This window comes from Choloepus didactylus, chromosome 27, assembly GCF_015220235.1.
Source record: "Choloepus didactylus isolate mChoDid1 chromosome 27, mChoDid1.pri, whole genome shotgun sequence".
NCBI classification, from domain to species: Eukaryota; Metazoa; Chordata; class Mammalia; order Pilosa; family Megalonychidae; genus Choloepus; species Choloepus didactylus.
The window spans coordinates 1,427,140-1,453,520 of record NC_051333.1 but is presented as its reverse complement, the minus strand read 5'-3'; the positions used below and the strand labels follow the sequence as shown (position 1 = coordinate 1,453,520).

At 48.7% G+C, this 26,381-nt stretch overlaps 1 protein-coding gene and 1 long non-coding RNA gene across 4 annotated transcripts in view; both read left to right on the top strand.

Annotated features, from left to right (window-relative positions):
- Positions 1-26,381, top strand: part of LOC119520940 (zinc finger protein 805) — a 603,985-nt gene that overhangs the window by 429,101 nt on the left and 148,503 nt on the right. The window lies entirely within an intron of this gene.
- On the top strand, positions 11,686-17,072 carry LOC119520981. 3 transcript variants are annotated; one of them, XR_005214269.1, is made up of 5 exons: positions 11,686-11,940; positions 13,099-13,221; positions 14,102-14,242; positions 15,583-15,663; positions 16,321-17,072. It is a non-coding gene; the product is annotated as an uncharacterized LOC119520981 (long non-coding RNA). The 3 variants fall into 3 exon arrangements; XR_005214267.1 differs by lacking the exon at positions 11,686-11,940 and adding an exon at positions 11,983-12,759; XR_005214268.1 differs by lacking the exon at positions 11,686-11,940 and adding an exon at positions 11,983-12,759 and having other exon boundaries at positions 14,026-14,242.

Here is a 26,381-nt window from a genome sequence, read left to right as displayed (position 1 = left end):
TCCTAAATTTCCAAGCACTCTAAGCTCACCAAGCAACATCTCCTCCTTTCCCCCTCTCCCAACCCCTGGTAACTTGCATTATACTTTCTGACTATAAATTTGCTGTTTTTTTTTAGATATTCCATATAAGTGTCCTTGTGCCTCTGGCTCATTTCCCTCGGGATAATGTCCTCAGAGCCCATCTGTGTCACAGCGGGTCTCAGAACTTCGCTCCTTCCTACGGCTGAGTAAGATTCCACTTTATGGACAGTCCACATTTTGTGGTTTCCACCTTCTGGCTGTTGTGAATAAAGCTGCTATGGACACTGGTGCCTGAGAATCTGTTCGAGTCTCTGTTTTCAGCTTCTTGGGTGTATCCCGAGGGGTGGAATTGCGGGTCCCGTGGTAAACCGCGGTTAGCTCTTTGAGGAATGGCCGCGGCTGCACCCCTTTCCCTCCCCAGGCGCCGTCGGTGCGAGTGGACCCTGTGTTTACTCCGCCTGAGACGCGCTGGGGTCCCTGGAGACTCACGGGCGTGGGAGCAGGTGCGACCACTGCCTCCCGCAGCTCAGGGCCCCCGGGAGAGAGACGGGACCGGAGCCACCCAGAGGCGCCGAGGAGAGGGTGGCTCTCCCACCTCCTGTTAACCGCGGGGCCTCTGAGCGACTCCCCTGGATGCATCCACCACTCCACACACAGCTCCTTAGACTCCGTTTCCAGCTTTGGGAGAACGAGGCTTCCAAGTGTACCGGACTCCCAGGGTTGAGGTGAGGCTTGAAAGAAGAGGGGACGGTGAAATGACGACGGCACAGCAAGCTCAATAAACAGCTGCAGCCTTGCCCACAGCCATTCTCCGCGGGAGGTGGGGACAGCTCGTTTACCTTCCCAAGGACTGGGTATCGGGGGGTTAAAACCAGGCCTCTCCACACAGTTGCACAGGTTGCTCACTGCTCAAGGGTGACAGCCGAGCAGGCAAGTGGGGACCAAAATCCAAGATGAGGGTTGGGGAAGGGGCTGCGTCTACCACGAGGCAAGGAAGCTTCTTTCTACTTCCCACTGAGGAGAATGTCCAGGCAACGGGGCTGCTTTGGGCCCCTCCTCACCGCACGGGCCTGAGGTGAAGCTTGGGGGGCCCCTCACGCTCCCCGGCCACAGACATCAGCTGCGGCTTATTTAAGCAGCAAAGGAGCAGGCGAGAAAATGCTGGGCAGGGCAGGGAATCACAACCCTTCAAGCGCCGGTGGTTTGAGCATTATCTGTTTACATTTGCTCCAAGGAGTGTTTTTTTGGTCCTTGTTCAAAGATGTTGCCGGGTCTTTGAAGAACAACAACAAAAAGTGTGCAAGGACCACGGACAGGGGCTGCACACCTGCGTCTCTCCCCAGACCCCCTCATCCCACCCAGCCGGCCTGACACCCCTGTCTCCCCCCTGCACCCCCATAAGAGCCCCCACCTCCTGGGGGGAGGGGAGAGGTTGCCATGGGAGCCACAGCTGGACTGGGGGAGGCAGGGGCCTCTGAAGTGCCTGGGGGGGGGGGGGAGGAAACTGCAGTGGATCTCTGACCGCCAAGAAACCCTGCTCTAAACGCATCAGCAAAACGGCTCACATTATCTCCAGGCGGTGATTTTCAAACTGGGCCCCTGGGAACCCCTGGCTGTTCAAATTCAACCACTGCTCTTGGAAAAGTCCCTGAGAACTGCTCCAAAGACCCCTAATGGGGCTTTGCTACTGAAAAATCATTTGAAGGCTAAGTCCCTAGATCATATTTTGCTTGTTTTTGTTTTTCTGTTTTTAATTGAGGTGCAATGTACTTACAGGGACGTGCACAAGTATTAGGTATACGGGTCCGTGGATTTTACATGTGTCCAAACCAGTGATCCAGATATAGACCAGGAGGTCCCTCCCGGCCCCCAGAAGGCTGCCCTGGGACCCCCACCCAGTCCCCTTCCCCAGGGGTGGCCCCTATTTCTACTTCTGTCGCCATACACTGGTTTCACCTGTTCTTGAATTTCAAATGAATGGTATTCTCCAGTAGGGCCGTCACACTTTTTTTCTGTAAAGATCCGGATGGTAAATACTCTTGGCTTTGCGAGCCTTTGTTCTGTGTCCCAGCTACCCTACGATGCCGCAGAGTCGCCAAAGCAGACAGAGACAATGTGTAAATGCGGGGATGTGGCTGTGTCGCAATAAAACAGTGTTTACCAGAACAGCTCCTCTGTTTTAGGTCATTGCACCTACCACATACTATGTAAGTCACCCATTTAGAGTAGTCACTTGGGTGATTTTTAGTATATTCACAAATATGTACAACCAGCACCACAGTCAATTTTAGACATTTTTACATAATTTTAGACAAATTTAGGCATTTTATTACTGCAAAAGGAAACCCTGAACCATTCAGCTGCTCCTCCCTATCCCCCAAACTTCCCAGCCCCAAGGAGCTGCTAATCTACTTTCCATCTCTATAAATTCCCGTTCTGGGCATTTCATATGAATGGATCACATAATCTCTGGTCTTTCGCGTCTGGCTTCTTTCACTTCACGTAATGTTTTCAAGGTTCACCCACGTTGTAGCATGCATCAGTCCTTTTGACGGCTGAATAATATTCCTTGTTGACCCATTTGTCAGTGAGGGACCTTCGGGTTGTTTCCTCTTTTCTATGCGTAATGCTGGTGTGACTATTTGGGTGCGAGTTTTTGTTGGGCACCTGTTTTCAACTGTTTTGGGTATGTGCCTAGAGGTGGAGCTGCTGGGCCGCACGGTAATTTTAGCTTTAACCTTTTGAGGTACAGCAAGGTCATTGCACTTGAATGCTCGGCAGCGTCTTGTGCGACCTGTGACAACACCTCGTACCCAGAAGGGAAGTGAGGCCACAGGTGCAGCTAACAGGGGCCTGGAACCCAGGACTCCTGCCTCGAGGCAACACGACCTCCCGCAGTTCCTCTGTCCCGCTCACTCAGGGCGGGTTTCTCAGCGCTGCTGACAGCTCGTGATGCACAATCCTTTGCCGTCGGGCCGCTGTGCATTGTAGGAGGTTTCGTAGCATCCCTGGCTTCTGCTACTGGATGCCATCAGCCCACTGCCCCCTGTTCTAACAGCCGAAAATATCTGCAGACCCGGCCCCGTGTACTGTGGGGGACGGGGCTCAAATCAGCTCGGGTTTTAAGGGATGTAAGGATGATCCGGCTGTAGAGAGGTGACCTCCTTTCAAACGTAAAATTATTTTAAACAACATCTGTCTATTTGGCAAATTATATATGTGGCTCCCCACCCCACCCCCCTTTATCCCCAGGTTTTTCTTTAATTTTCAGCCACTGAAAGTTTTATACAGGTATTTCCTAAAGCCTTGCTTCTCAAACTCTTGCATAATCAAATCACAGGGCCTGTCACTCAAAGGCAGGTGCTGAGCCTGGGGCCGGGGCCGAGGCCCAGGGGCCGCTGACCTTGAGTGGGGGGTCCCAGGCTGGGGCAGAGCCGATTCGCCATCAATACTTGTCAAACTGCGTGTTTTCAAGAAACATCGCTCCATGTGTCTGAAAACCATGTGGGAAGAGCTCACCTTCTTTGCTTTTCTGTGCATACTCTGTCTGGATAGATGTGCACGTAACTGTTCGCGTTTTCTGACACCCGCCGAATGTTCGAGGTCTCGAGCTGCACAGAGAAGCAGTTCCAGAGGAGACAGGCGGCCCCCCCTGTAACCGGACACCAGCCCCGAGCCCGGCCTGCTAAAAATCCTGAAGCCCCAGCTCCTTGTCTGTCTGGGAAACGGTGGGGTTTTATCCTATAGGAGTCCCTTTTAGGGCTAATGAAAGGGCAGGCACCTTTGTGTTTTCCACTGAGAAGGAGAAAAAATGAGGGGGTTACAGCAGTGATTACAACTAGAGAAAAGAGAGATGGGCTGCTCCATGACCTCTTTGGAGCAGAATTAGGGAGATCCTGGGAGGGATTTGTGGATGACAGCAAAGCCGGGCCAGGGTCAGGGGGAGGAGAGCAAGGTATCACCTCAGCGCAAAGTTTAAGGTGCACCAGAACACTCAGCCTTCGAAATTAACAGTATGTTCATGCAATATTTGAAAAAACAGCGTAAATGCAATAAAACCCCCGCAATGAACAAAATATTAGAATTGTAAATAGAGGCAGAATTTGACAGAGCTGTGCTGAGCCATATTGAGCCTGAGACAAAAAGAAAAACGTGTGCTGTTCCATCTGTGTTTTTATGTATTTTTAAATGAGACTTTTTTTCCCCAGGGGTAGATTTTGAAAATAGTATTGATGAGTTTGCTTCAATTAAAACCAAGAAAGTAAAATTATAACAAATTCTAAGTGGGATTTTTTTTGTATAAATAAAATATTTGAACATAAAATAACGTTTTGAGTTTTAATATTCCTGCTTTTCAATTTTTCAATATTTTTCAACTACTTTAATATTCTGGAAAATATAATTATTAAAAAATTATACAAAAATCATGTATATAGGAGTACATGTGTTTTCCTTTGCTTCAGACCTCAATGTCTCTGGAAGCACTGGGCTTTATTTAATTTTTGATATTTTGTTCATCATGGGTTATTTCACATTAATTTTTGGTTTTGGTCTTTTTAAAAAATATTGCATTGAAGTATTATTTATCTTAACTGAGTATTTTGGCACCTCCTGAACCTCACCTTACCATGGTTTCAACTTGTCTTTGAGGATGTGACCTCTGTACTGAGAAGTATTGAGAAAGAATCAGCCATTCTGTAGGGGAAGGAAAGTCCAATTAAAGGAAAAACCCAGGGTGACCAAAGGGTTGAGGTTTAGGCAATGGGGTCAGAGAAGCAGACAGGGGTCAACGGGCCACAACCTTGAGGATGAGGGGCAGACGTGGAAGATGGTCTGACTGTTTTCAGAAGGTCCCGGGGCTTGCTTTGTGGAGAACAGACCTCAGGTGGGACAAGAATGGAATCAGGGACCCAGTCGTCAGGCGGTCTCAGTTGTCAAGGAGAAGATGTTAGTAACTGGACCAGGGTGGAGAGAAATTGAGCCCCAACATGTCCTGAAGGTTGAGCTGGCAGGAATGGTGGATGTGTGGTGGGATGGAATGAGAAGGATAGAGGAGGCTTCTAGGGTTTGAGGTGGAGTCTTCAGTGGAAGGTGGTGCCATTTGCAGAGATTGGGAAGGCTGGGAGTTGAGGTGTAGATTTTGAGGGGGATTGAAATGTTTTATCTGGATACATTTAGTTTAAGTTGGCAATTTGCCATCCATGGAAAGGAGGCAGGAGTTCAGACCAGAGGTCAAGGCTGGAGCTGTAAACTGGCTTGAAGATGTTTTTAGTAAACGTGCTCTGGGTGAGTCAGCTCGGCAGATGGTAGATATGGTGTGGTGGCCTCCGATGTGGCCCCAGTGACTCTCGCCTCCTGGTTCTCATGCCTCCTCCACGGTGAATGGGGCTGACTTGTGTAACCAGTAGGAGCTCACGGAAATGTCAGTGTGTGACTTCTAAGACTAGGTCAAGAAAAGACGCCTGGCTTCCCTCCTGCCCTCTCTGATCACTTGCTCTAGGAGAAGTCAGCTGCCATGTGCTGGGGACACTCGAGCAGGCCTACGGAGAGGTCCAGTGGCAGGGAGCTGAGGCCTCCTGCCAACAGCCAGCACCAGCTCACCGGGACTGTGGGTGAGTCAGCCCAGAAGCAGGTCAGCCAGCTCCAGTCAAGCCTACAAATAACCACAGCCACAGCCAAGATCTGAACATCAGCCTGTGGAGATGCTGAGTTAAACCAGCATTCCTGATTCCCCACAAACAGAACCCATGTGAGTTAATACATGTTCATGGTTGTCTTAGCTGCTGGCTTTTGGGGTCACTTGTTACGCAGCAGTGGGTGACTAATACAGATGAAGCAGATGGACATGGACCCAGTCCTGGGCCCTCCAACACTTGGAGGTGGAACAGAGGAGGTGGGTACCCAGAAGGAGCTCCCAGAGAAATGAGACAACAACTGTGTCCCTGAAGGCAGCAGGGGGGGTGAGCAGCCGGTTCGTAGATCTGATAAGAGGAGGGCAAGGAGGAGCCACTAGATGCAGGAATGTGGGTGCCACAGCACCTCTGTCAGAGCAGCTTGTGGAGTGATGTGGGGAAAACCTGGTTGGAGAGGGGTGAAGAGAGAGTGGAAACGGAGAAACGAGGCAGAGGAGACCGCACGTCCAGACAACTATCCAGAGAGAACACGTGCTCGGTATGACCACGGCACAGACAGGAAGAAGAGAGCACAGAGAGGAAGCCAAAGTCAACGGTGTTGGCTCCCGGTGCCTCAGCCCATCGACAGGGGCCTGGACGCTAACGAGGCAGTGGGAGCCTTTTACACAGGAAAACGAAACGACACGACCAGATCTTCCTTTAACAAAGTACCGTGCCTTCTGAGCGTGGGGCAGAGGGAAGACGGCAAGATTCAAAGAAAGACCGTTTAGGTGGCGGGACAGTCAGGGAGGGACGGACGTGGGACTGGTCTGGGAAGGTGGCCCTGGGGGCAGAGGAACATGGCCAGATGGCGAAGATGTTAGGTGGCAGGAAATGTTGAAGATTTGAGTGAAAGTAGATAAGAAGAAGACAGGTGAGAGACGTTTTTAGACTGAGGTTTCTGTTAAAGAAGCAAAAAAAATAAAAATTAAAAAAAGGTCAGTGTCATCACCGGCCACAGCTCTCCTCGGACCCTCAGGCGATCTTTCACCGTGGGATGTACCCGGGATCAGGAGCTAAATGCCCAGCCAGAAACCATCTAGATAAGGAAGAGGGAAGAGCAGTTTCCTCGGAACCGGCAGCCCAGAGTGGGAATGCTCCAGAGACACATACGTCTAAGCCTTGGAAAACATCAGTTCCGCAAGCCCAATAGGCAAAATTCAGGGATTCTGCTGCTTTACGCTCTGTTCTGCAAGTCCAGGGGTTGATGGTGAAGTCTCCTCACAGTCTGGACTCTGAGGCATTGATGACTTGGTGCCTGAACTCCTGTGTGTGACGAAATCATTGCTCGGTTACCAGCAAAACTGCTAGTCACACATTCTGAAAAAGTTTATAAATCCCAACAAATACATCCTTTATGTTTTACTCCCTTGAACCAGTTTCGTGACTCTCTTCCACTTTTGTTCTCATAAAAAAAAAAAAAAAAGACCCTGACCCCTGATTTCAAATGCATATTTGGCCTTTTGTCAAGTGTTTGTTTCCAGTTTACACTTGGAAAGTTTGTTAATTTGTGGATTACACAGTAATTCGCAGAACTGAGCGTGTGTGTGATGGGGAGTCTCGTGTGCTCCAAGAAAGAGACGACACCCACTCATTTGATGTGTTAAAAGAGTGGGATGTGGAGTTTTTGATCTCTAGCCTTTCAAGCCCGCTCCTCCTTCCCTGCACTGTATTTCTCACAAATAACAAAGTCTTTCATTTAAAACTTGAGTCCATGGCCTCCCCGCAGCACCCGCAGAGAAGAACAGCAGTAAGTGCCCAACAAATTCTTGTTAGACAGAATTCCCAAAGTATAACCCATATGCGATGGCAAGGAGTTAAATTTTGTACATTGTAACCTGATGCAATGCCATGTACATTTTATATATGTGTACGTATGCACTAATATTTCAGTCTATATGCATATTAGTAATGAATAACAGTATTATTATTTTCTGCAAGGGGCAGCATGGTATAGGAGCTGAGAAGATGCGGGTGCAGCTGAAAGAAGAGTCCCTTGGCCCCAGGAACCCCCTAGGGAGGAATCCAGGATTTTGTGTCTATCCTGTCAGCGAGGGGCACCCAGTGGGGGTTCGACATGAGAGTGACGCGACGGGCAGGATCCTAACCAAAGTCCAGGGTGTTCCAGAGACCACTCAGGATGTGGCTGCAGCTGTCAGAGCCGAGAGATGCTGGTGGCTGCCCAGGGTTGTTTCGGTTTGCTAAAGCTGCCGGAATGCAATCTACCGAAAGTGGGTTGGCGTTTACAGTGGGGATTTATCAACTTACCACTCACAGTTTAGGCCGTGAAAATGTCCCAATTAAGGCATCAACAGGACTATACCGTCTCTGAAAAAAGGCCGATGACATCCAGCGATCATCTGTCACATGGGAAGGCACGTGGCCGGCATCTGCTGAGCCTTCTCTTCCAGGTGTCATTGCTTTCAAGTTCTGGTTCTTTGAATTTCTGTAGGTCTTTGCTTAGCATCTCCATGGCGTTTCTCTCCAAGCTCTCTCCCGGTGTTTCTCTCTGAGCTCTCACAAAGGCCTCCAGTAAAGGATTGAGACTCACCTTGAATTGGGTGGGCCACATCTCAATTGAAACAACCTAATGACAAGGTCCCACTCACAGTCGGTCTGCACCCACGGGGATGGATTAGAAGAACGTGGCCTTTTCTGGGTACATAACAGCTTCAAACCAGCACAAGGGTTCTGCTGGATGCTGGGGAGATGGATCTGCTTTCGGAGATGTTTCGGAGGCCAATTTGTCCGGTGCCTTGGTGGACGCTAAGTGCAGAGTGGAGGAGAGAAGCTAAGACGGAGGCCCCAGGTTCTGCCCTGCATGACCGGGTCGAAGGAACTGTCTTCTCTGGGGAAGGCATCCTGGATGGAGCTCTGCTCTGTGGAGGAGGGATCCACCTTCCGGGAAAGGAGGCAGCGACTCACAGAGCAGAGAAAGCCCACCCCACCCAGGGCAGAGCCGGAGCAGATAGTGGGAACTCTTTACAAATACGAATCATTTAATCGTCATCACCTCCATGGAGGTAGGTGCTGTTACCACCCCCACGAAGTGCTGAGAAGTTAACAACTTGTCTGACATCACACGTGGAGGGACACTCTTGCCTTGACTCTGATGTCCCTGAGAAGAAGGTGCTGGGAAGTTAACACAGGGTCTGGGGTCCCAGTGAGAACCCTGGTCAGTGACCCCTGACAGAACACCCCCTTATTCACAAGATAAAAGTCAGGCCAGATGACACCCCCTAAGTACCATACAGTCTATCCAAGGGAGGGAACATCTTCTCAGTAAGTGTTAGGAGTGGTTAGTATCCTGAGGATACATAAATTTGAAGCATAACCATATTCTAAATACTAGCAATTTTTTTGTTTGGCCTGGATCATTATTTTTACATTTTAAAATACATTTTCTAGCATGTGAGGGTGTCTTGGCTCAAGAACAGATCAATCACAGTTCTTGTAGAAAGAAGGTGCTTAATTAAATCTTGTCAAACTGAATTCCATAAGATATTCCTGGTGTTTCTACAAAGCGAGAAGAGCTAGTGTTTGGAATACTAGGCTTTCAAGCAAGTCCTCTGGACACCTCTTCAGATAAGCTTGCCGCTCCACGCCCCTCCTGGAGAGAAATTCTGGAGCTGTCACTGATTACAGGCCGTGGTGAAGAGAAGGATTTCAGTTCTAAGAACAAGAACTGTCTAGTGAAGGGCTAAGCATGGGAGTGAGATGCTCAGCATTTCCTTTGAAAAGGAACGAGGCCTTGAACAGCCACTGCAGTATTTCAACCAGGAGTCAAGGGAAGAGGGGGTCGGACGGCAGAGTCACTCGGGGCAGGACCTTGAAGCGGAGATTGTTGGATGAGTCGGCTGATGTGCAGCGGCGAGGGTCTGGGAGCGCGGGGAGGTTCTCTTTCTCAAAACCAGGATCATACTTAAAGGTATTTGGATGGGTAGAGGTGTTTAAGAAGGAAGGAAAGTCAAGTGTCACCACTCTGTGGAAGGAGAAAAGGTAAGTCCAGAAATGAAATACGAGCTCAGCCAGGCTGGATGGGGCAGGGACATTCCCTGGCCATGTCCGTCTCTCCTTGAACCTTCTGAAGAAGGAGGGTCCTGAGAAGGCAGAGCTGGGGACGGGGGAGACAGGAGGAACAAGGCTACCTTGGCAAGTTCTGACTCACCACCCAGAGTGACCACAGGCAGCTCCAGGAGCCCACCCACCAGATTAGTAGTCCGGTTGTCACAACAGTATGTGGAGAGTTCCCAGAGGAAGTTTCCAGAAAAGGCTGTGACTGGGCCCTGAGTTTGCTGATTGAATAAGCTCTGTCCTGCCTTGGTTGGCATGGATCTTCCTACCGAAAATTTGTAGATTTGGATCCCACAGGAAAGATGGATTTGAGACCAATAAGCAGGATATCCCCTGTTTAGTAGAGAAAAAACAGCTCAACCCTCACAAAGCATGAAGCCTGCCCTATTGCTGGCATTTTTGATATTGCACCTGATTCATTTCTTTTATTGCTTAAGCCAAAGTGAGTTGCACCTCCTGGTTCTCAGAACCAGAAGCAACCTAAAAATTTGGTTTCTGTATTTTAAGTCTCCCACCTTATTGAAGATAATCAGCAAGAAAACAGGCGCTGTGCTTGGCTGTTCTCTACGGCTGTACCCCACTCAATGCCTGCTGTGGTTGAGGCATGGTTTGTGTGATTAACATCCAACCCACAACACCCACATAATCCTCTTGCAGGACGTGTGTTTTGCTCACCCCTGAATCTTCCAACCCTAAGCCTGTCGGGCACAAGAGTGCACCCTTGGGAGATACTTGTGGAAGACGTGACTGAATACGTGTGTCTTAAGCTCATGCAAACAGGAACTTGTTCTGCTTTTGCTTATCGTTTGACTTACAATGCCAAATGCCAAGCATATGGTAGACACTCAGTAAATAGAGTGGAGGGCCTGGGTGTATAAACAAATGACTCAGCAAATGAAGAAATGAATGGATGGTGGGAAAAGATGACATTTATGCCACTGGCACGTGCAGCAGCTGCTGAACTGAAAACTTGTGATGCTTCGATTCTGCAGAAGTTCACAGAGCTGCCTTTTTTCCCATCTGCAAAGACTCCATCAAAGGAAGCAGTTTGATGGGCACAAACAATGGGCGTGACCCACTAGCAGGGCTTCTTTTAAGCATCTTCTCCATCCCCCATCCTGGCTGGTTTGATGTCTAAAGCTCTTCTTTCACCCTCAGGGATATTTACCTGGTCTTTGCATCAAAGGCAGCCTAGGCTGTTGCCATGGAAACTGCAGCTACCCTGGGAAAGGGGCGGGGCTAAAACAGAGGAGACAGAGCCTTAGCAGCTGGAATTTTCCAGGCTCTGGACTCACATTGTGAGCTGCCTGCCTCCGAACAAATATGAGCTCCTGTCCCCAGTAAAATCACTGTCCTTCCGCTGTAAAGGGGGGCATGGCCTGCTGATTCTCTCTGGGAGGTCGAACGCCCAGCGTTCAGCCCAGTGCCAGACCCTCCGCGAGCCAGGCTTGCTCCACGGGCTGCCTCCGTTTGCAAGCACAAAGATTGTAAAATAGATTTTCATTTTCAGACGGATTCTCCCTCGGTTATTTTCTTTGAGTGAAAGTCTTTGGAAAAGGAATAAAATCATGACCATGGCCCTCCTTAGCACGGGTTTTGTGGGACTGAAATTTGAGTAAAGCACAGTTTGGGGCTAATTGTTCATGAATTGGTTTCCTTAACAATAGCTCTTAACTGTGGACAATTCTTAAAAGTCTCCTTTTAGAGGAATTGTTCATTTGTTCCATCATTGTATGTATTAGTTATCTGTTGCTGCAGAGCAAATTGCCGTAAACCCACCACATACATTTACTAACCCGGTTTCCGTGGGTGGGGGACCCGGCCGGGCTTGCTGGCAGCTCTGCCCAGGGTCCCAGCTGGCTGCAGCCGAGGGGTCAGCCGGGCTGTCTCCCTTCCCGGAGCCCGGGGTCCTCTTCCAAACTGTCGTGGTTGTTGGCAGAATTCGGTTCCTTGACTGAGGGCCCTACTTTCTGGCCGGTAATCAGCTGGGGGCCGCTTTTGGCTCTTGGAGGCCCCCACAGTTCTCTCCCAGACCCTCGCACGACTTGGCAGCTTCCTTTTTCAAAGCCAGAGGGGGAATCTCTTGCTCTGTTGGGCTAAGCAGAGTCTTCTGTGTCGTCGCCCAATCAGGGGAGCGACTACCCCATCCCTTTGCCGTTTCCACTGGATAGAGGTAAGTCACAGGCGCCAGCTGCACCCGAGGGAGGGCGTTGGACAAGGGCGGGACCTCGGTCGGCAAGTAGCTATTCAGTGTCCGCTCTGTGCTGGGGAAACAACTGTAGACAGACCAGCCCTTGTTCTCAGGCAGCTGACAAGCCATTCTTCTGTGCGTGTCAAATGAAAATCCTCTTCCTACAGACTGCCTGCCGATTCTCAGAAACTGAAATAAGCTTCCGCGACCATCGTTCCTGCATTTATTTATGCCGCCTATGGCTTGTCAGGACCCTATGCAGCCACTGGAATGACTTTTGGCCAGGGGAAGATGGCAGCTCTCTGGTCTAGAGCGGAGGTTGCGTGGGCTATGAGAACTAGAATGATTTAACCCATACTTGGGTGGTGGTGAGTGGTGCTCAAGGCTTTAATGGGAACAGAAAAGAAGGGATGTTCTAAAAGAAGCTCGTGTTCTCTAAGCAGAAGAGTCAGCATGTTGGCCCGGGACCTCTGCCCACAGCACAGCTCAGGCCAGTCTCCACCTGTGAACGTCCTGATTCATAAGCTAAATGCCCAGTAGGAACCTCGGCTCTACATTCTTTACCATCAATCAAAGGAATCTAGTGGTTTTCAGAAGCAGCTCAACATGGCCAATAATTCTGAGACACCCATTTCTAGTACATTAAAAGGTATCACATGTTAATAGTCTTTTTGGAAGCTAGTCTCTCCAGGACATTTTTTTAAACGAATGTTTCTCATAATTTTAGAGGACCCAGTCTTCTTCCTCTCACTATTTAATGCAGTGGCCAATGGTTGTGAATACCTGTCATAAGTGCTCACAGTAAGTGCTCATTAAATGTCTGTTGAACTGAGTGTCTGAAGTAAATCCCACATGTAATTGGAAAGCAGCAAGAAAAATTTCACTTCATCACATTGTAATGGAATTCATGTGTGTGTACACACACACACACACATTCTTACATACGGTTCACTATTTATAACAGGCACAATTGCTTAATCATTATGAACATGATGCAGTAGCACCCTAAAATTATGTAGTACCCTTTGAGTTTCTCCCATACGGAAATTTGGTGGCCATCATTGCCTGTGTGGTACAAAGTGGTCCTTATCCTGTAAGCAAAGAGAATCCATTGGTTTCTGGTTTGTTTGTTTGTTTCAGAGAGCAAATTGGTCAGGTTTTCCTTTGAGAGCACAAGATCCTTATGGAGAAGAGATTGCAAGGAAGGAGAGCCACCTGGGAGACCACTTAGGAAGATCAGTGATAAAGTAGGCAAAAGCGGAGGTGAGAAGATGGGCAATGTGGTCAGATTTAGGAGACTTTTTGGAGGGAGAAATGTTAGGACCTGGTGATTGGTCAGGTTTGTAGGGTATAGTGGAGACAAAGAAGGTTTACACCCAGGTCTCTCATTTGCACAATTGGGTAAACGATGGAGCCCTTTCCTGAGGAGGGATCAAGGTTGACATGGAGAAATGTAAGTGGTGCTATGAAAAGGAGTTTAGCAGCCCCTCAAAAAGTTAGACACAATTCCACTCCTAGGCATAGCCTCAAAATAACTGAAATCAGGGACTCAAATCAATACTTGTACACCAATGTTCATAGCAGTATTATTTCAATATCCAGCAGGTGGAAACAACCCGTGTCCATCAGCAGATGAATGGACAAACCAAATGTAGCACAGGGATTGCAATGGAATGTTTTTTGGCCATTAAAAGGAATGAAATTCAGATACATTCTACACTATGGATGAATTTTCAACATTATGCTGAATGAAATAAGCAAGGCACAAAGGGCAAATATTGTATGATTCCACTTATATGAAATACCTAGAATAAGTAAATAGTAGAGACGGAAAGTAGATGAGAGGTGACCAGGGGCTGAGGGGCGAGGGGAATGGGGAGCTATTGCTTAAAGGGTGTGCAGTTTCTGTTTTGTGTAGTGAAAAAGTTTTGGTAATGGTTGGTTGTGTTAGTTGTACAAGAGTGTGAAAATAATAAGTGTTACTGAATTACATAAAAATGGTTAAAATGGCAAATTTTATGATAAATATATTTATACACACACACACAAAATAAACTTTTTTTTAAGAATCTGGATGGAACAATAACCTGGAGAAGCTTCTTGTGTTGAAGGATCTCTGGCTTAGTTGGTTTCCCCCCAGCAGACTCTGCCTGCGAGTGGTTTGGGTGGTGATGCCAGAGACCACCGACAGGAGAGTGAGGAAGGAGCCCTGGCAGGGGAGGCAGTGAGGGAAGGCTGCGTGTGAAGCCAGAGGAGGAAGAGCAAGCCCGGAGTTTATCCACAGGTAAACGGGGAAATGATGCAAAGCCCAGAGCTTGGACTAATCCCACCTGGCCGGGGAAGTAGCTGGCGTGTTTCAACACCAGCTCCTTCAGCAGCTGGCGGAGGTCTCCTCCGGAGGGAGGTCATTTCTGGCACTTCTGGCCAGTGGGGGTCCGTGGACGCAGGCTGGAATGGTGGGGCCGTTCCCGTCTGGCAGGATCCTCCCCTGAGCCTGCGGCGTCTGTCTGTGGCCTGCCGACCACCCTCCGTCTGTCTTCTGTCTGCTCTTCACTCCGACTGCCGTGTCCACATTTCCTTTGCTATGGGGACCCCAGTCCTGTTGGATTAAGGCCCCTCCTGACTCTGCTTGGTCCCATCGTAATAGGATCACGGCAGAGCTTATTTACAAATGAGTTCACAGGACCAGGCGTTAGAACTTGAACATACCTTGGTCGGGGGCATGATTCAATCCATAACACCTTTATAATTATCCCTCATGTCCATCATTGCCACCCAAAGCCGTCTAATGGTTTTGTTTGTCGTCCGTCTCCCCCACCAGAAAGTGAGTGCCGTGAGCTTGGGGAGGCTGGATTTCTTGTTCTGTGCTCTTTTCCCTAATGCTTAGCCCAGGGCCTGGCCCAGTTAGGACTGAGTAAATATCTGCTGAATGAAATGGAGGAGGATTTGAGCAGGCTCCAAGATCCTGGAGGGCAGAATCTGAGACTATTTTCCATGATTTTCTGCTTGTGTGGAGACCAGAGCATGGCACACAGTGGAGCTCAGCGTGTGTTGCATGACTGAAGGGTGGGAACAGTTAATACTTGTAGCTCTGAGGTTTCCACGAGAAGTGTCATTCCTACTACTGTCTGCAGAGACTCCAGAAGCTCATTTTCGTTCTTTCAGCAAACATCCTTCACATTTTAAAAATGAAAACAGAAGCCATTCACTCAAAATTGCATAGAGTTAAAGTCACTCTTTTTTGGGGTACAGTTCCATGGATTTTGACCAGTGCATGCAGTCATGGAACCAGCTTCATGATTAATTTGTCATCACCCTCAAAATTTCCCTCGTGTGCCCTGGTAGTTAAACACTCCACCACCACCTTTCCCCCGGCCACCGCTGATCTGTGTTCTGTCCTTCCTTCTGCAGGGTGTCATATAGACAGGATCGTCCACTTCTGGGGGTACCACCTCTCTCACTGCAAGTCTGCTCAACCATGGCTTTAGAGAGCTCCTCCACCCCTCGGCTGGAAACAGCCCACTTCCTTCCCCACGCGCTGCTCACTCTCCCAGTGCTCGGTCTTATTTTATTTTCTGACATTTTTCACCCCCTGATGTTTATTTTTTCTGTTTCTCCCGCCAGAATGAAGCCACCAGGAGGGGTTCTCTCTGATTCTCACCTGAATCGAGCAAGCAGTAAGCGCCCTAGATGCTCCTTGCAGGAGTAAGTGAATGATTTGAGTGAATGAATGCTGCTTCTAATTGCCCAAGTCTAGGAGAGTGAGGACAGGGACCGTTTTTACTTCTCTCTACACTGCCATGCTCGTGGGAGCACCCAGCACTCAGCAGGGCTCAATCCGTATTTGCTGACTGACTCGATGAGTGAACGATGAGAACAGAAAATGTTCCCACCACTCCTAAAAGAGTCCACGGGCCAGCAAGGCCGTCCTCTCCTCTCCTTATCCTGCAACATTCCTTTGCATTTTTATGGACATAAAAGACTTTCTTGGATCCTTGAATCGCTGCTATCAAACTGCAGCCTCGGGGGTTTACGACTCCCCACCCCCAGCCTCCTGGTTGGAATCAGGAATCGGGGGGCTCTGGCTGCTTCTCCTTTAAGGGCTGACCCCGGGCCTGGGGCGGGGGGTGGGGGGTGGGATTGGCTGAGGCAGTTGCCATGGAAACTGCAGCTGGAGCGGGGAAGGGAGGGGGCTGAGGAGGGACCCGAGAGCCTGGGAGACTGGAATTTTCCATAACTTGGATAAAGGCGGTGGGTGGGTTAATAACCACAAATAATGTGTCTCAACCATGGGTGGGGGAGGGAGGCCATGTGCCTCATTTTTACCTTCACTCGGGAAGTTTTCTTGTCGTTTGGGGTTAGATATCCGTAGAGTCAGTGTTTGGACACGTCCACCCACCCCCCGAGACCCTTCCTCCGCGGCCCTCTGCCTGATGCTCTCCTGAGATGCCCCATGACTTGTTCCGTCCTGCGTTCAGGTCTGTGACCAAATATCCCCCGTCTGAGGGGCCTCCTTGACCACCAGACCTAAAGCATGGCCGCGTGGTGGTCCGATGTGTGACCAACCCACCCCACTGACCCTCTGCTCTAGCGCGGAGCCTGCCCGTCACGGGCCCTGGGTGAATCGTCACAGGGTGTGACCGGGTGGAAGGACCCCCCAGCAGGCTGTGATCCCCGCAAAGGCAACCCCGTATCTGTGTCCTCGGGGTCTGGCGCTGGGATTGCAGGCACTCAGTAAATAACTGTGGAAGGAAGACGTGGAAGTACAGTGAGAACACGAAATGCTGTGTCACTGGCCATTGCTGAAATGAAGATGTGGCCTTTCTAGACTCCACAAGTGAGTCTATAGGACCCTGTCGGTAAACAAGCGCGGGCGACGCGCGGACCCTGATGGGGGGCTGCAGGCTGGAGGCCTCCCCGGGACCCCACCCCTCAGCCCGGACCCTGATGGGGGGCTGCAGGCTGGAGGCCTCCCGGACCCCACCCCTCAGCCCGGACCCTGATGGGGGGCCGCAGGCTGGAGGCCTCCCCGGGACCCCACCCCTCAGCCCGGACCCTGATGGGGGGCCGCAGGCTGGAGGCCTCCCCGGGACCCCACCCCTCAGCCCGGACCCTGATGGGGGGCCGCAGGCTGGAGGCCTCCCCGGGACCCCACCCCTCAGCCCGGACCCTGATGGGGGGCCGCAGGCTGGAGGGCTCCCCGGGACCCCACCCCTCAGCCCGGACCCTGATGGGGGGCCGCAGGCTGGAGGCCTCCCCGGGACCCCACCCCTCAGCCCGGACCCTGATGGGGGGCCGCAGGCTGGAGGCCTCCCCGGGACCCCACCCCTCAGCCCGGACCCTGATGGGGGGCCGCAGGCTGGAGGCCTCCCCGGGACCCCACCCCTCAGCCCGGACCCTGATGGGGGGCCGCAGGCTGGAGGCCTCCCCGGGACCCCACCCCTCAGCCCGGACCCTGATGGGGGGCCGCAGGCTGGAGGCCTCCTGGACCCCACCCCTCAGCTCGCGGCTCTGACTCGGTGGCTGCAGCCTGGTCCAGCTTCAAAGGATCTGCTGTTCCTTAGCAACCCAGCAGGCTTAATCGGTTGCCATGGAAACTTCTGCTGGAACAGGGAAGTGGAAGTGGCTGCAAATTGCAGAGAGCCCCCGAGAATGGACTACTCTGTGACATTCTATCAGATTGTGTGTATGCTAAGAATCCCAGCCCCGCATCTGCTAGTTTCTCATTCGTTATCTGTGATAAATAAAAATGTGAGTTCTTGAGCAGGTGTTTCCATCTCGTTGAGCCTTTATTAGTTGAATTCCTTATTTATAAAATCAGAAGTTAATTGACCCTATTATGTAGGATAATGAAAGTATAACATTAAATTCAGAGACCAGAACTTTATGAACTAGGTGTGACAACAGGTGGTTATCAGACCGGCTGCACTTGTGTTGTTTTGGAGGATTTTACATATAAATGAAGATCCCACTTTGCACAGGGTTTGTTTGTTTTACCCAATCCCAGATATTTCTTTTTTTCCAGTTGCTTTCTTTAGAGAAAGAATGAATGCAACCACGTCCTCTTGACGCCTTAGCACATTGTCTTCTGATACCAGGGTTTGTGTCAAATGAATTTTGAGAAAAAATCAGGTTTACTGCTTAATAATCTATCCATTTGTTCCTTTCACATTAACTCTAAATCGGGACAAAAGGGCTTCATGGCAAATGTTGCACTGTCACCTGGAAGGGACTGGTTGAGCTCCTCCGTGTGCAGGCAGGGTTTCAGGTATTGGGATACGTGGCCTAAATCCACACCCATGGGGCTTACAACCCCATATTTATGCAAAGAACCCAATGGAAATGCAAAGAAACACAGAGAATTTTAGTAAAAATCTGAGACTGAAATAAGGTGTATTTACAACCATGGCTTCCTCCTGTATTTGTGAACATAAAAATTATACTCTACATTTCACATATTTCTATTTATTCTTTGGTCTCTTCCATTTCAAAGAATATTATTTCTGCATAGTTCATAATTGTAGAAAACATTTTTCTTGAGGCGTTTCTTTGTGGCAATGGGAGAGTTTTTGTATTCTGGCTGTAGACATAGTTACACTTGTGATAAAATTTAAAAGGAAGTGTTCACGTAAAAACCAGGAAAACAGAAGGATTCTGTAACTAGTTAATAATATTGTGCCAACGTTGACGTCCTGGTTTTGACAATGTGCTAACATAAGGTGTTATCATTGGCAGAAGCTGGGTGAAGGGTACCCGTGAAGTCTCTGTACTACTTTTTGTAAACAGGCTTTATTTTTTAGAACACTTTTAGATTTACAGAAGAATTGAGAAGTTCTCATTACTTTGCACCAAGTTTCCCCTGTTATTCTCGTCTTAGATTAGTAAGGGACATTGGTTACGTTAATGAGCCAGCAGTGACACATTATTACTAATTAATGTCCATACTTTATTCAGATTTCCTTAGTTTTTTCCTAATGTCCCTTTTTTGCACTAGACCCCCATCCAGGATGCCATGTTACATTTAGTTGTCGTGCTTCCTTGGGCACCTCTTGGCTATGAGTTTCTCTATTTTTGCAATTCTTGTGAGTCTTAAACTACTTCAAATTAAAGAAAATAATAAAAACTCAAACAGCTTCCTCTCCCTGAGCATCAGATTCTATGGTCAGAAATGTTTCTTTTTCAAGGTTTGGGGGGTTGGTTCCCATTTAAGCCTTTGTCTTCCATTCCCACTACCCCCTCTCTGAGACACCCCATCTCCTCTCTGATACCTTCCAAGGCCTCCAAACAGGTTTCCCTGCTTGCACGATTGCACCACACAGTCTGTCTACACCCACTGGAGAGAATCATTTTAGACGCACCCACAAAATACAGAATCATGTCTGTCTGCCACAGAATATCCTGAAGATACAGATCGGGATCTTTACCTGGCCCCTGCTTACCCCATGTCCTCACTGCCTTTCCCTCCATCTGCAGCTCCCTGTGCTCCACTCACTTCCTCCTTGATTTCCTAAAGTTGCTCTCCCGTCTCCAGAGACCTCCGCCATGGGGCTCCCCGTCTCTGAAGCACCTGTTCCAGTTAACGCTGCACTAGAAACAGCTCCAAAACTTAGAGAGTTAAAGCGTCAGCAAACCTTCTCTAAAGGGCTTTGTGGACCGTGTGGTCTTGTAGCAACTACTCAGCTCTGCCATCGTAGTATGAAAACACCACAGACAATGCGTAAATGGATGGGCGTGGCTATTTCCAATAAAACTTTATTTGCAAAATCAGATGATGGCCCTCGGACCACAGTTTGCTAATGATAATCATTTATCATTATGGTTAATCCTCATTATTTGCAGATTTCGTATTTGCAAATTTACCGACTTCCTAAAATTTATTTGTAATCCTGAAGTTAATACTTGTGACACTTTCACATGCATTTGCAGACATGTGCAAAGCAGCGAAACATTTGAGCCGCCCAGTGGGCATGTTTGTTCCCAGCCAGGTTCGGGGGAGGCACTGCTCTCCGCCTGCTTGTTTCAGCTCTCACGCTGTCCACAAGAGTCCTTTCTGCAGTATATTTCCTGCCCTGTTTTCATATATTTGTGGGGTTTGTTGGAGATTTTGCTGCACTTTGTTGGAGATTTCTTGCACTTTCTCAAGTGGAAGAAAGCTGCAGTGTGCCTTATGGAGAAAATATGTGTTAGACAAGATTCTGAGGCATGAGTTATGGCGCTGTGGTCCGGGAGTTCAATGTTAATGAATCGACAATGTGTATTAAATAAGGCGTCTTTAAACAGAAGCACACATAAAACGTGGTTATGTATTGATAAGTTGATTAAAATGTGACCAGACTCACAGGAACCTAACCCTGTCTTTCCCAGGAGCAGGGGTTTGATATTTGCTGCTTCCATGTTGGCACCGACTTTATAGATAATGATGACCAAGGGTAAGGAGAATCGACCGTCTCTCTTTCGCGGTTCTCGGGGCTGGCTGGGCTCTGCTGTGGTTCTCAGAGTCTCCCACAGCTACAGTCAGACGATGGCCAGGGCTGGGTTCATCCTGAGGCTGTCTCACTCCACACCTGCACCTGGGCTGGGAGCTGGAGCAGCTGGGATCCAGGTGGTTTCTCCAGCATGGCAGCCGCAGGGTAGCTGCACTGCTTACGTTAGCTCCCAAGCTGTGCATCCCAGGAGGATCTGGAAGAAGTGTTTCCCCTCTGTGACCCAGTCCCAGAAACCATACAGCTTCCCTTACATCTTACTGCTGCTGTAACAAATTCCCACGGACTTGGTGGCTTAAAACAACACAGATTTACTGTCTTACAGTCAGGAGTCCAACCCAGGTTTTGCTGGACTAAAATCAAAGCATCAGCAGGGCTGTGTTCTTTTCTGGAGTCTAGGGGACAAACTATTTCCTTGTCTTTTATGGTCCTAGAGTTTTCCCACATTCCTTGACTAGTGGCCCCTTCCTCGTCTTCAGAGTCAGCCATGGCCAGTCTAGTCCTTCTCACGTTGGACTCTGACATTGTCTTTAGCCTCCCTAGGCAGAGAGGAGGCTACACCTCTTGAGGGACTTGTAGGAATCCTTGTGATTGCATTGGGCCCACTAGATAATCGAGGATAATCTCCCTATTCAAGGACAGCTAGTTAGCAACCTTAACTCCCCTTTGCTGTGCAACCTAACATACTCATTGACTGTCAATCGCCTGGGAGCATCCTAGACTCCTTCTTCCCTGTGCTTCAAGTCTCATCTCTTGTGCCTTCACCTTCCTATGTGCCTCTCAGATCCTTCTGATTCTCTCCGTCCTCATGGCCACTGCCATCACCTCTTGGGTAGTCAGTGACAGCCGCCACGTCTTTGGTTTCTCAGCTTCCTTCTTATCCGTCCAGTCCCTTCTTTAAAGGCTCTGAGAAGTGTGGGGCTGGTTGGAAGAGGGAGGATGCTGCCAGGCGAGCCTTTTTACCACCTATCTCTTTTCTTTTACCCTAGTTCTACCTCTTCAGACACCCACCTTCCTTGAGCAGGGAGATCCAGGTGGCCCCAGACCCTGTTCCCGTCACCTGTGGGCTGAGCAGCCACCTGGGGGCTGAGGCAGGGACTCTCCACCTCCTACCTGACCGCAGTAGAATAAATCCAGGGGAACATTTTTATACTCATGATGTGCTCATGGCCTTTCTAAATGTAACATGGGACTTTCACTGGGTACTTAATATGTGCTATGAGTGGTACTAAACTGTCGTATGTACTCTCACTCCTCGCGACAACCCTGTGAGCTGGTTCTACTCTTGTCATCCCATTTTACCGAGGAGGAAACTCTGAGAGATCCTGGAACTTGCCCAAGGTTTCACAGAAGCAAATCAGGATATCCAAAGGGGGTCAGGTGGGACTTGCTCTGCAAAGCGTGCCACCACACCTGCTGCCTCCCGCCTGCGGGGAGCGGCCACTCCGAGTCTTTAGCGCCTCACCCTGCGGCGTCTCCTCCTCCCTGGACTCGATTCTAGGAGCCGCCACGTTCAAGCTCCCCGAGCTTGGGCCGCCCGATGGCGTTTCCTCATCCTAGGGTTCCCACATCTTAGGGTTGGTGGGGAGACTAACTGAGAAATCCGTGGAAAGCTCTTATCCCCGTGTCCGGCACCGAGATAAACTCAGCAAATGTTAACACTCAACTGTTATGATTTTGAATTTCACTAGCACGAAAACTGAAGTAGGAGAAGACATGTGGGTGCCATCATCACCAACCCCAAAGCTCAGCCCCCCGGCACAGGCAGAGGTGGGTGGGGGACCGCTCGGCCACAGCGCCTGGAGGCTCCACGTTCATCTTTCAATACATGTTTAAGGAAGTCCTGCCGTGTGCCAGGTCAAGGCAAAGACTGGAAAATGCCCGTTTCCAGGGCTCTCCAGGCTCCTTCCTCAGCCTCTCCCTTCTCCACACCTGCTGCAGTTTCCATGCGGATGGTCCAGTGGCTAAAGCCAAGGATGCAGCCCTGACGGGGAGTGGGCCCAGAGGTTTGACGTCAAACTAATCTCACCGAGGGGTGGTGGTGGGCACGGGCAGGGTGGGAGATGAGAGATACGGAGGGCCCAAGGCTGCAGCCACCCCCTCGCCCTCCGTGTCTTTGAATAAGGATTTGCAGAAGGACACACCCATGCATGTGAGGGCTTTTGCAAAATTGGTCACAAATCACCTATCTCTTGCAGCTTCCAGTGACAACCGCGTGATCGATCCTCAGATTTCACCAAGTGTTTTAGTCAATACTGACGGAGCCCTTCTGGGCAGAGAAGCAGCGTGAGGGAAACCAGGCCCAGATGCTGCTACCTTGTGCTCTTTTCTAGCGGGACAGAATTTGTTTGTTCCCAAAGTCTGGTCATTGATTTAGCAACCATGTGGAGAACCTTCTAGAAGGAACTTGACAGGCCTGGCACTGGGGAAACCATGGGGAACAAGACAGGCCAGGCCCTGTTCAAGGGTGGCAGAAAATGAACAAAAGTGTCATAGATTAGGACTATGACAAAGACCAAAACACAGAACAGCAAGAACTTAATATGGACATGAAGGCTGTTTGCAGTGCATGCTGAGGAAATGGTTCTAGCTGAGTGGAAAGCTGAAGAAGGGGAGAAAGTACACATGAGGTGCAGGCAGAGCAAATAACAAGTGCAAAGGCTGGGAGGCAGGAGCTTGGAGGATGTGCTCCAGGAATTCCAGGGCAACCAGCGAGAGAGAGAGAGAGAGAGAGAGAGAGAGAGAGAGAGAGAGAGAGTGCTAAGGAGATGAGTGAGAACGGTAGACACCTCATGCACGGCTTCCTGAGAATCCGGGTTTTGTTAATAAATCATTAATATGGATCATATTATTCCTAATTGAGTTGGTGCAGTACTGCTCCCTCAGGTTCAGACCTTATTCTGATTTCGCCAGTTTTTGCCATCACGCCTTGTGTGTGGGCGAGTACAGGTGTATGAGGTTTCGTCATGCGTAGCTCTGAGTGGCTGTCATCACAGCCAGGGCTATAGACCTCCTCCATCTCCAGAAGAAACTCCCTCGTGTTTTTCCTTAAGAGTCACGTCCTCCACCAGCCTCAACGCTGGAAATCACCGCTGTGTTTTCCATCACCATAATTTTGTCACTTTGAGATTGTTATGCAAATAGAGTCGTGCAGCACGGAACCCTTTGAGATCTGCTTTTTCCCCAATTCAGAGTGGTTACAGGCTTTGATATTCAGCTCAGCAGAACCTCAGTTCATGGGTTTTTCATTCAGTTTTTCCCCAGGTCAAATCCAAGCTGAATTCCAAACAACATGTATGTTGTCACGTGACTAAGGGAGAGAACAGTCGTCATGGATACACATGATGTGGTCAGTGTCCTGGAGACCCACCCATTTGCAAATCACAGACTGTTTAAATGCTGGCCACCCACTGTTCTGCAAATTCTGCCTTTGGGTTGCGTTTTTCACAGCTTTTCTCTTCCCTTACTCGTCCCCCAGGTGGTCTCCTCTTATCACCCTGTTCTAAAGCAGGTCTTCTTGTGTTTATTTCTGCCTCCTTTGACCATTAAAAAAATCTAATCTGAAACACAGTGGCCCCTTTTTAACACTATGATATCTATTTTAATTAATCAAATGTTTATAATTAAGCCTCATTCATTTTTTTTTGAGACCATGGATTTTAAGATGCATATTATTTGAGGTACAACTGTAAAAGTAAAATGCTGCCTGCTAAATTATAGTGAAGAGGTTAAAATCTGAAAAAATATGGCTTAGAATAAAGAGGATGAAATCCTTCTTCTTTCTTTCATGTTGTTTACTTTTTTCTTTTTTTTTTTCTTTCCTGGGTTGTCACTGTAATTTTGGGTGCCATGTTTGTTTTTCCTCGTATTCTATCCTTGGAGCTCACTGCGGTATGTGGTACTTTGTAGAAATTCACTAAATAAATAGATAAATGTTGACCAAGTAAATTAATTAAGGAATGAATTTTGCTTCTGAAAAATTGGGACCATAATGTTTAGACTGTTTGGCATCCTGCCTCTTTTTTCATTTTTTAACTTATATTTTGTCATGAAGAGATCATTAGCTGCCCTGGTACTTAGTAAAACTTTAATAAACTTTTGCTGCTGTTATTATTGTTGTCGTTACTGCTGTTTAAGGTCATCAGATTTGGCAAATAAAAATCCAGGATGCCCAAATTTGAAATGCAGATAAACCACAAATAGTTTTTTGAGATTAAATACTTTATTACCTTTGCTCAGGTGACAGTATATACTTAATACTCAATTTTCTCCAGCACTTGAAAGTATCAAAACTTACCACAAGTATTTTGTCAAAAGACCAAATGTTCCTTGAATTAATTGACTTTTGCAGATGTTTCTGCAGGCATAAAAGCTTGTTTTAAATGCCTGCAGAGTATAGGAATACAACGATTTAAAGATGAAAGCTTTACTACAAGAGAAAGTGCAAATATAGCAAGCTTTTTTTCTTTTGCAGAGTAATAACATTTAAAAACAATATAATGTGTTTTAAAGAGAGATTGGTTTAAATAGAAAGTCAAGTATTATAATTAAAGAGATAATTCTGTAATAAATTAATTCATAAACATCTTCTGAAAACAGAGAGCTGGTTTTTATCACGATTTTTTAAAGTATAAAGGAATTTCTTTATGTTTATCCACCAATGATAATACACTTTGCAATGAGCCCATCAAAAAAAAATTGAAACAAAGAATATCTGTGTGAATCACATTTGAGTGATTTAGAAAAAAATCTGAAAACTGGTAATTATTACATTTTTACTTCTATAATCTTAAAATACAGTTAAAGCTTGACAGCATTCTGTTACAAGCCTCCTGCACATTCATACAAGAAATTAGCATTGCATTTGGATAAACACAGAATACCTAAACTAGCATTTCCAATACATAGTGTAATACTATAAATTATCAAAAAAAAAAAAAAAAACTAAGCAAAGCTAGCATGCCTTCTTTTCAAACCTCAAATAATCTGAACAAGAGGTTTTAGCCTTAGAGTAATGAGGGACATTTATCAATTTCAAAAAACATAAGATATCTGCAGGAGGCAAAGAAGGGTTTTTTTTATTTGTTTCTTTGTTTGTTTAGCGTAATGCAATATTTTAAAGGCCCCTCGTGCGACAGCCAGTGCTATGGGAAGCGCACACTTCATTCATTCACTCATTCATTCATGCAGCGGCTATCACGCTGGGCACGGGGGACACAGCGGCAACGGAGACAGTAAAATCCCCTGCTCTCATGGGATTTATATTCCAATAGATGAAAAGCCAATCAGCAGGAAACAAACCATTTAAAAAGCCGTTTCTCACGGCAGTGCCGGTTACGGAGAATGCACAGCATTCGGGTGCGGGGGCTGCTTTAGCCAGGGCGGCTGGGGCAGCTTCTCCACGGCACGCGAATGCTGAAGGGGCCCCGGCTGCGGGGAGTCTGCACAGGGGCCAGGCGGGGGCGGCGGGGGCGGGCCTGGCGCGCCTGAAGGACAGAAGGCCGGAGAGCGCAGGCGGGCGCGCCCCGAGAGCATTTCAGCCGCGAGGGCTGGAAGAGGGGCTGGAAGGATCCGCTGGGAAAAGGCAGGCGCTCTGCACGTCTGTGCAATAAACTGAAAGGCGATGATTTTTTTTCTTGAATGAATGAATGAATGAATGACTCTCCCGCAAGATTCGAACAGAGCCCAGGGCGGAGCAGACGCCGGCGTCCTGGGGGGAGCGCACGGCGCTGGCGGGACCCGCGCTCGGGGGTGCGTGACCTGTTTGCAGAGGCTCCGCAGCCGCAGCTGTCCGGGCTCGGAGCGCCGCCGGGACCTGCTCCACCGCGCCCGAGACGCGCGCGTTCCCGGGGCGGAGGCGGCCCCCCGGGTGCGGACTGCGGGGCCGTCGGGCCGTCGCCCTGGAAACTGCAGCGGGAAGAGGAGGGGAGGGGGCCCGGG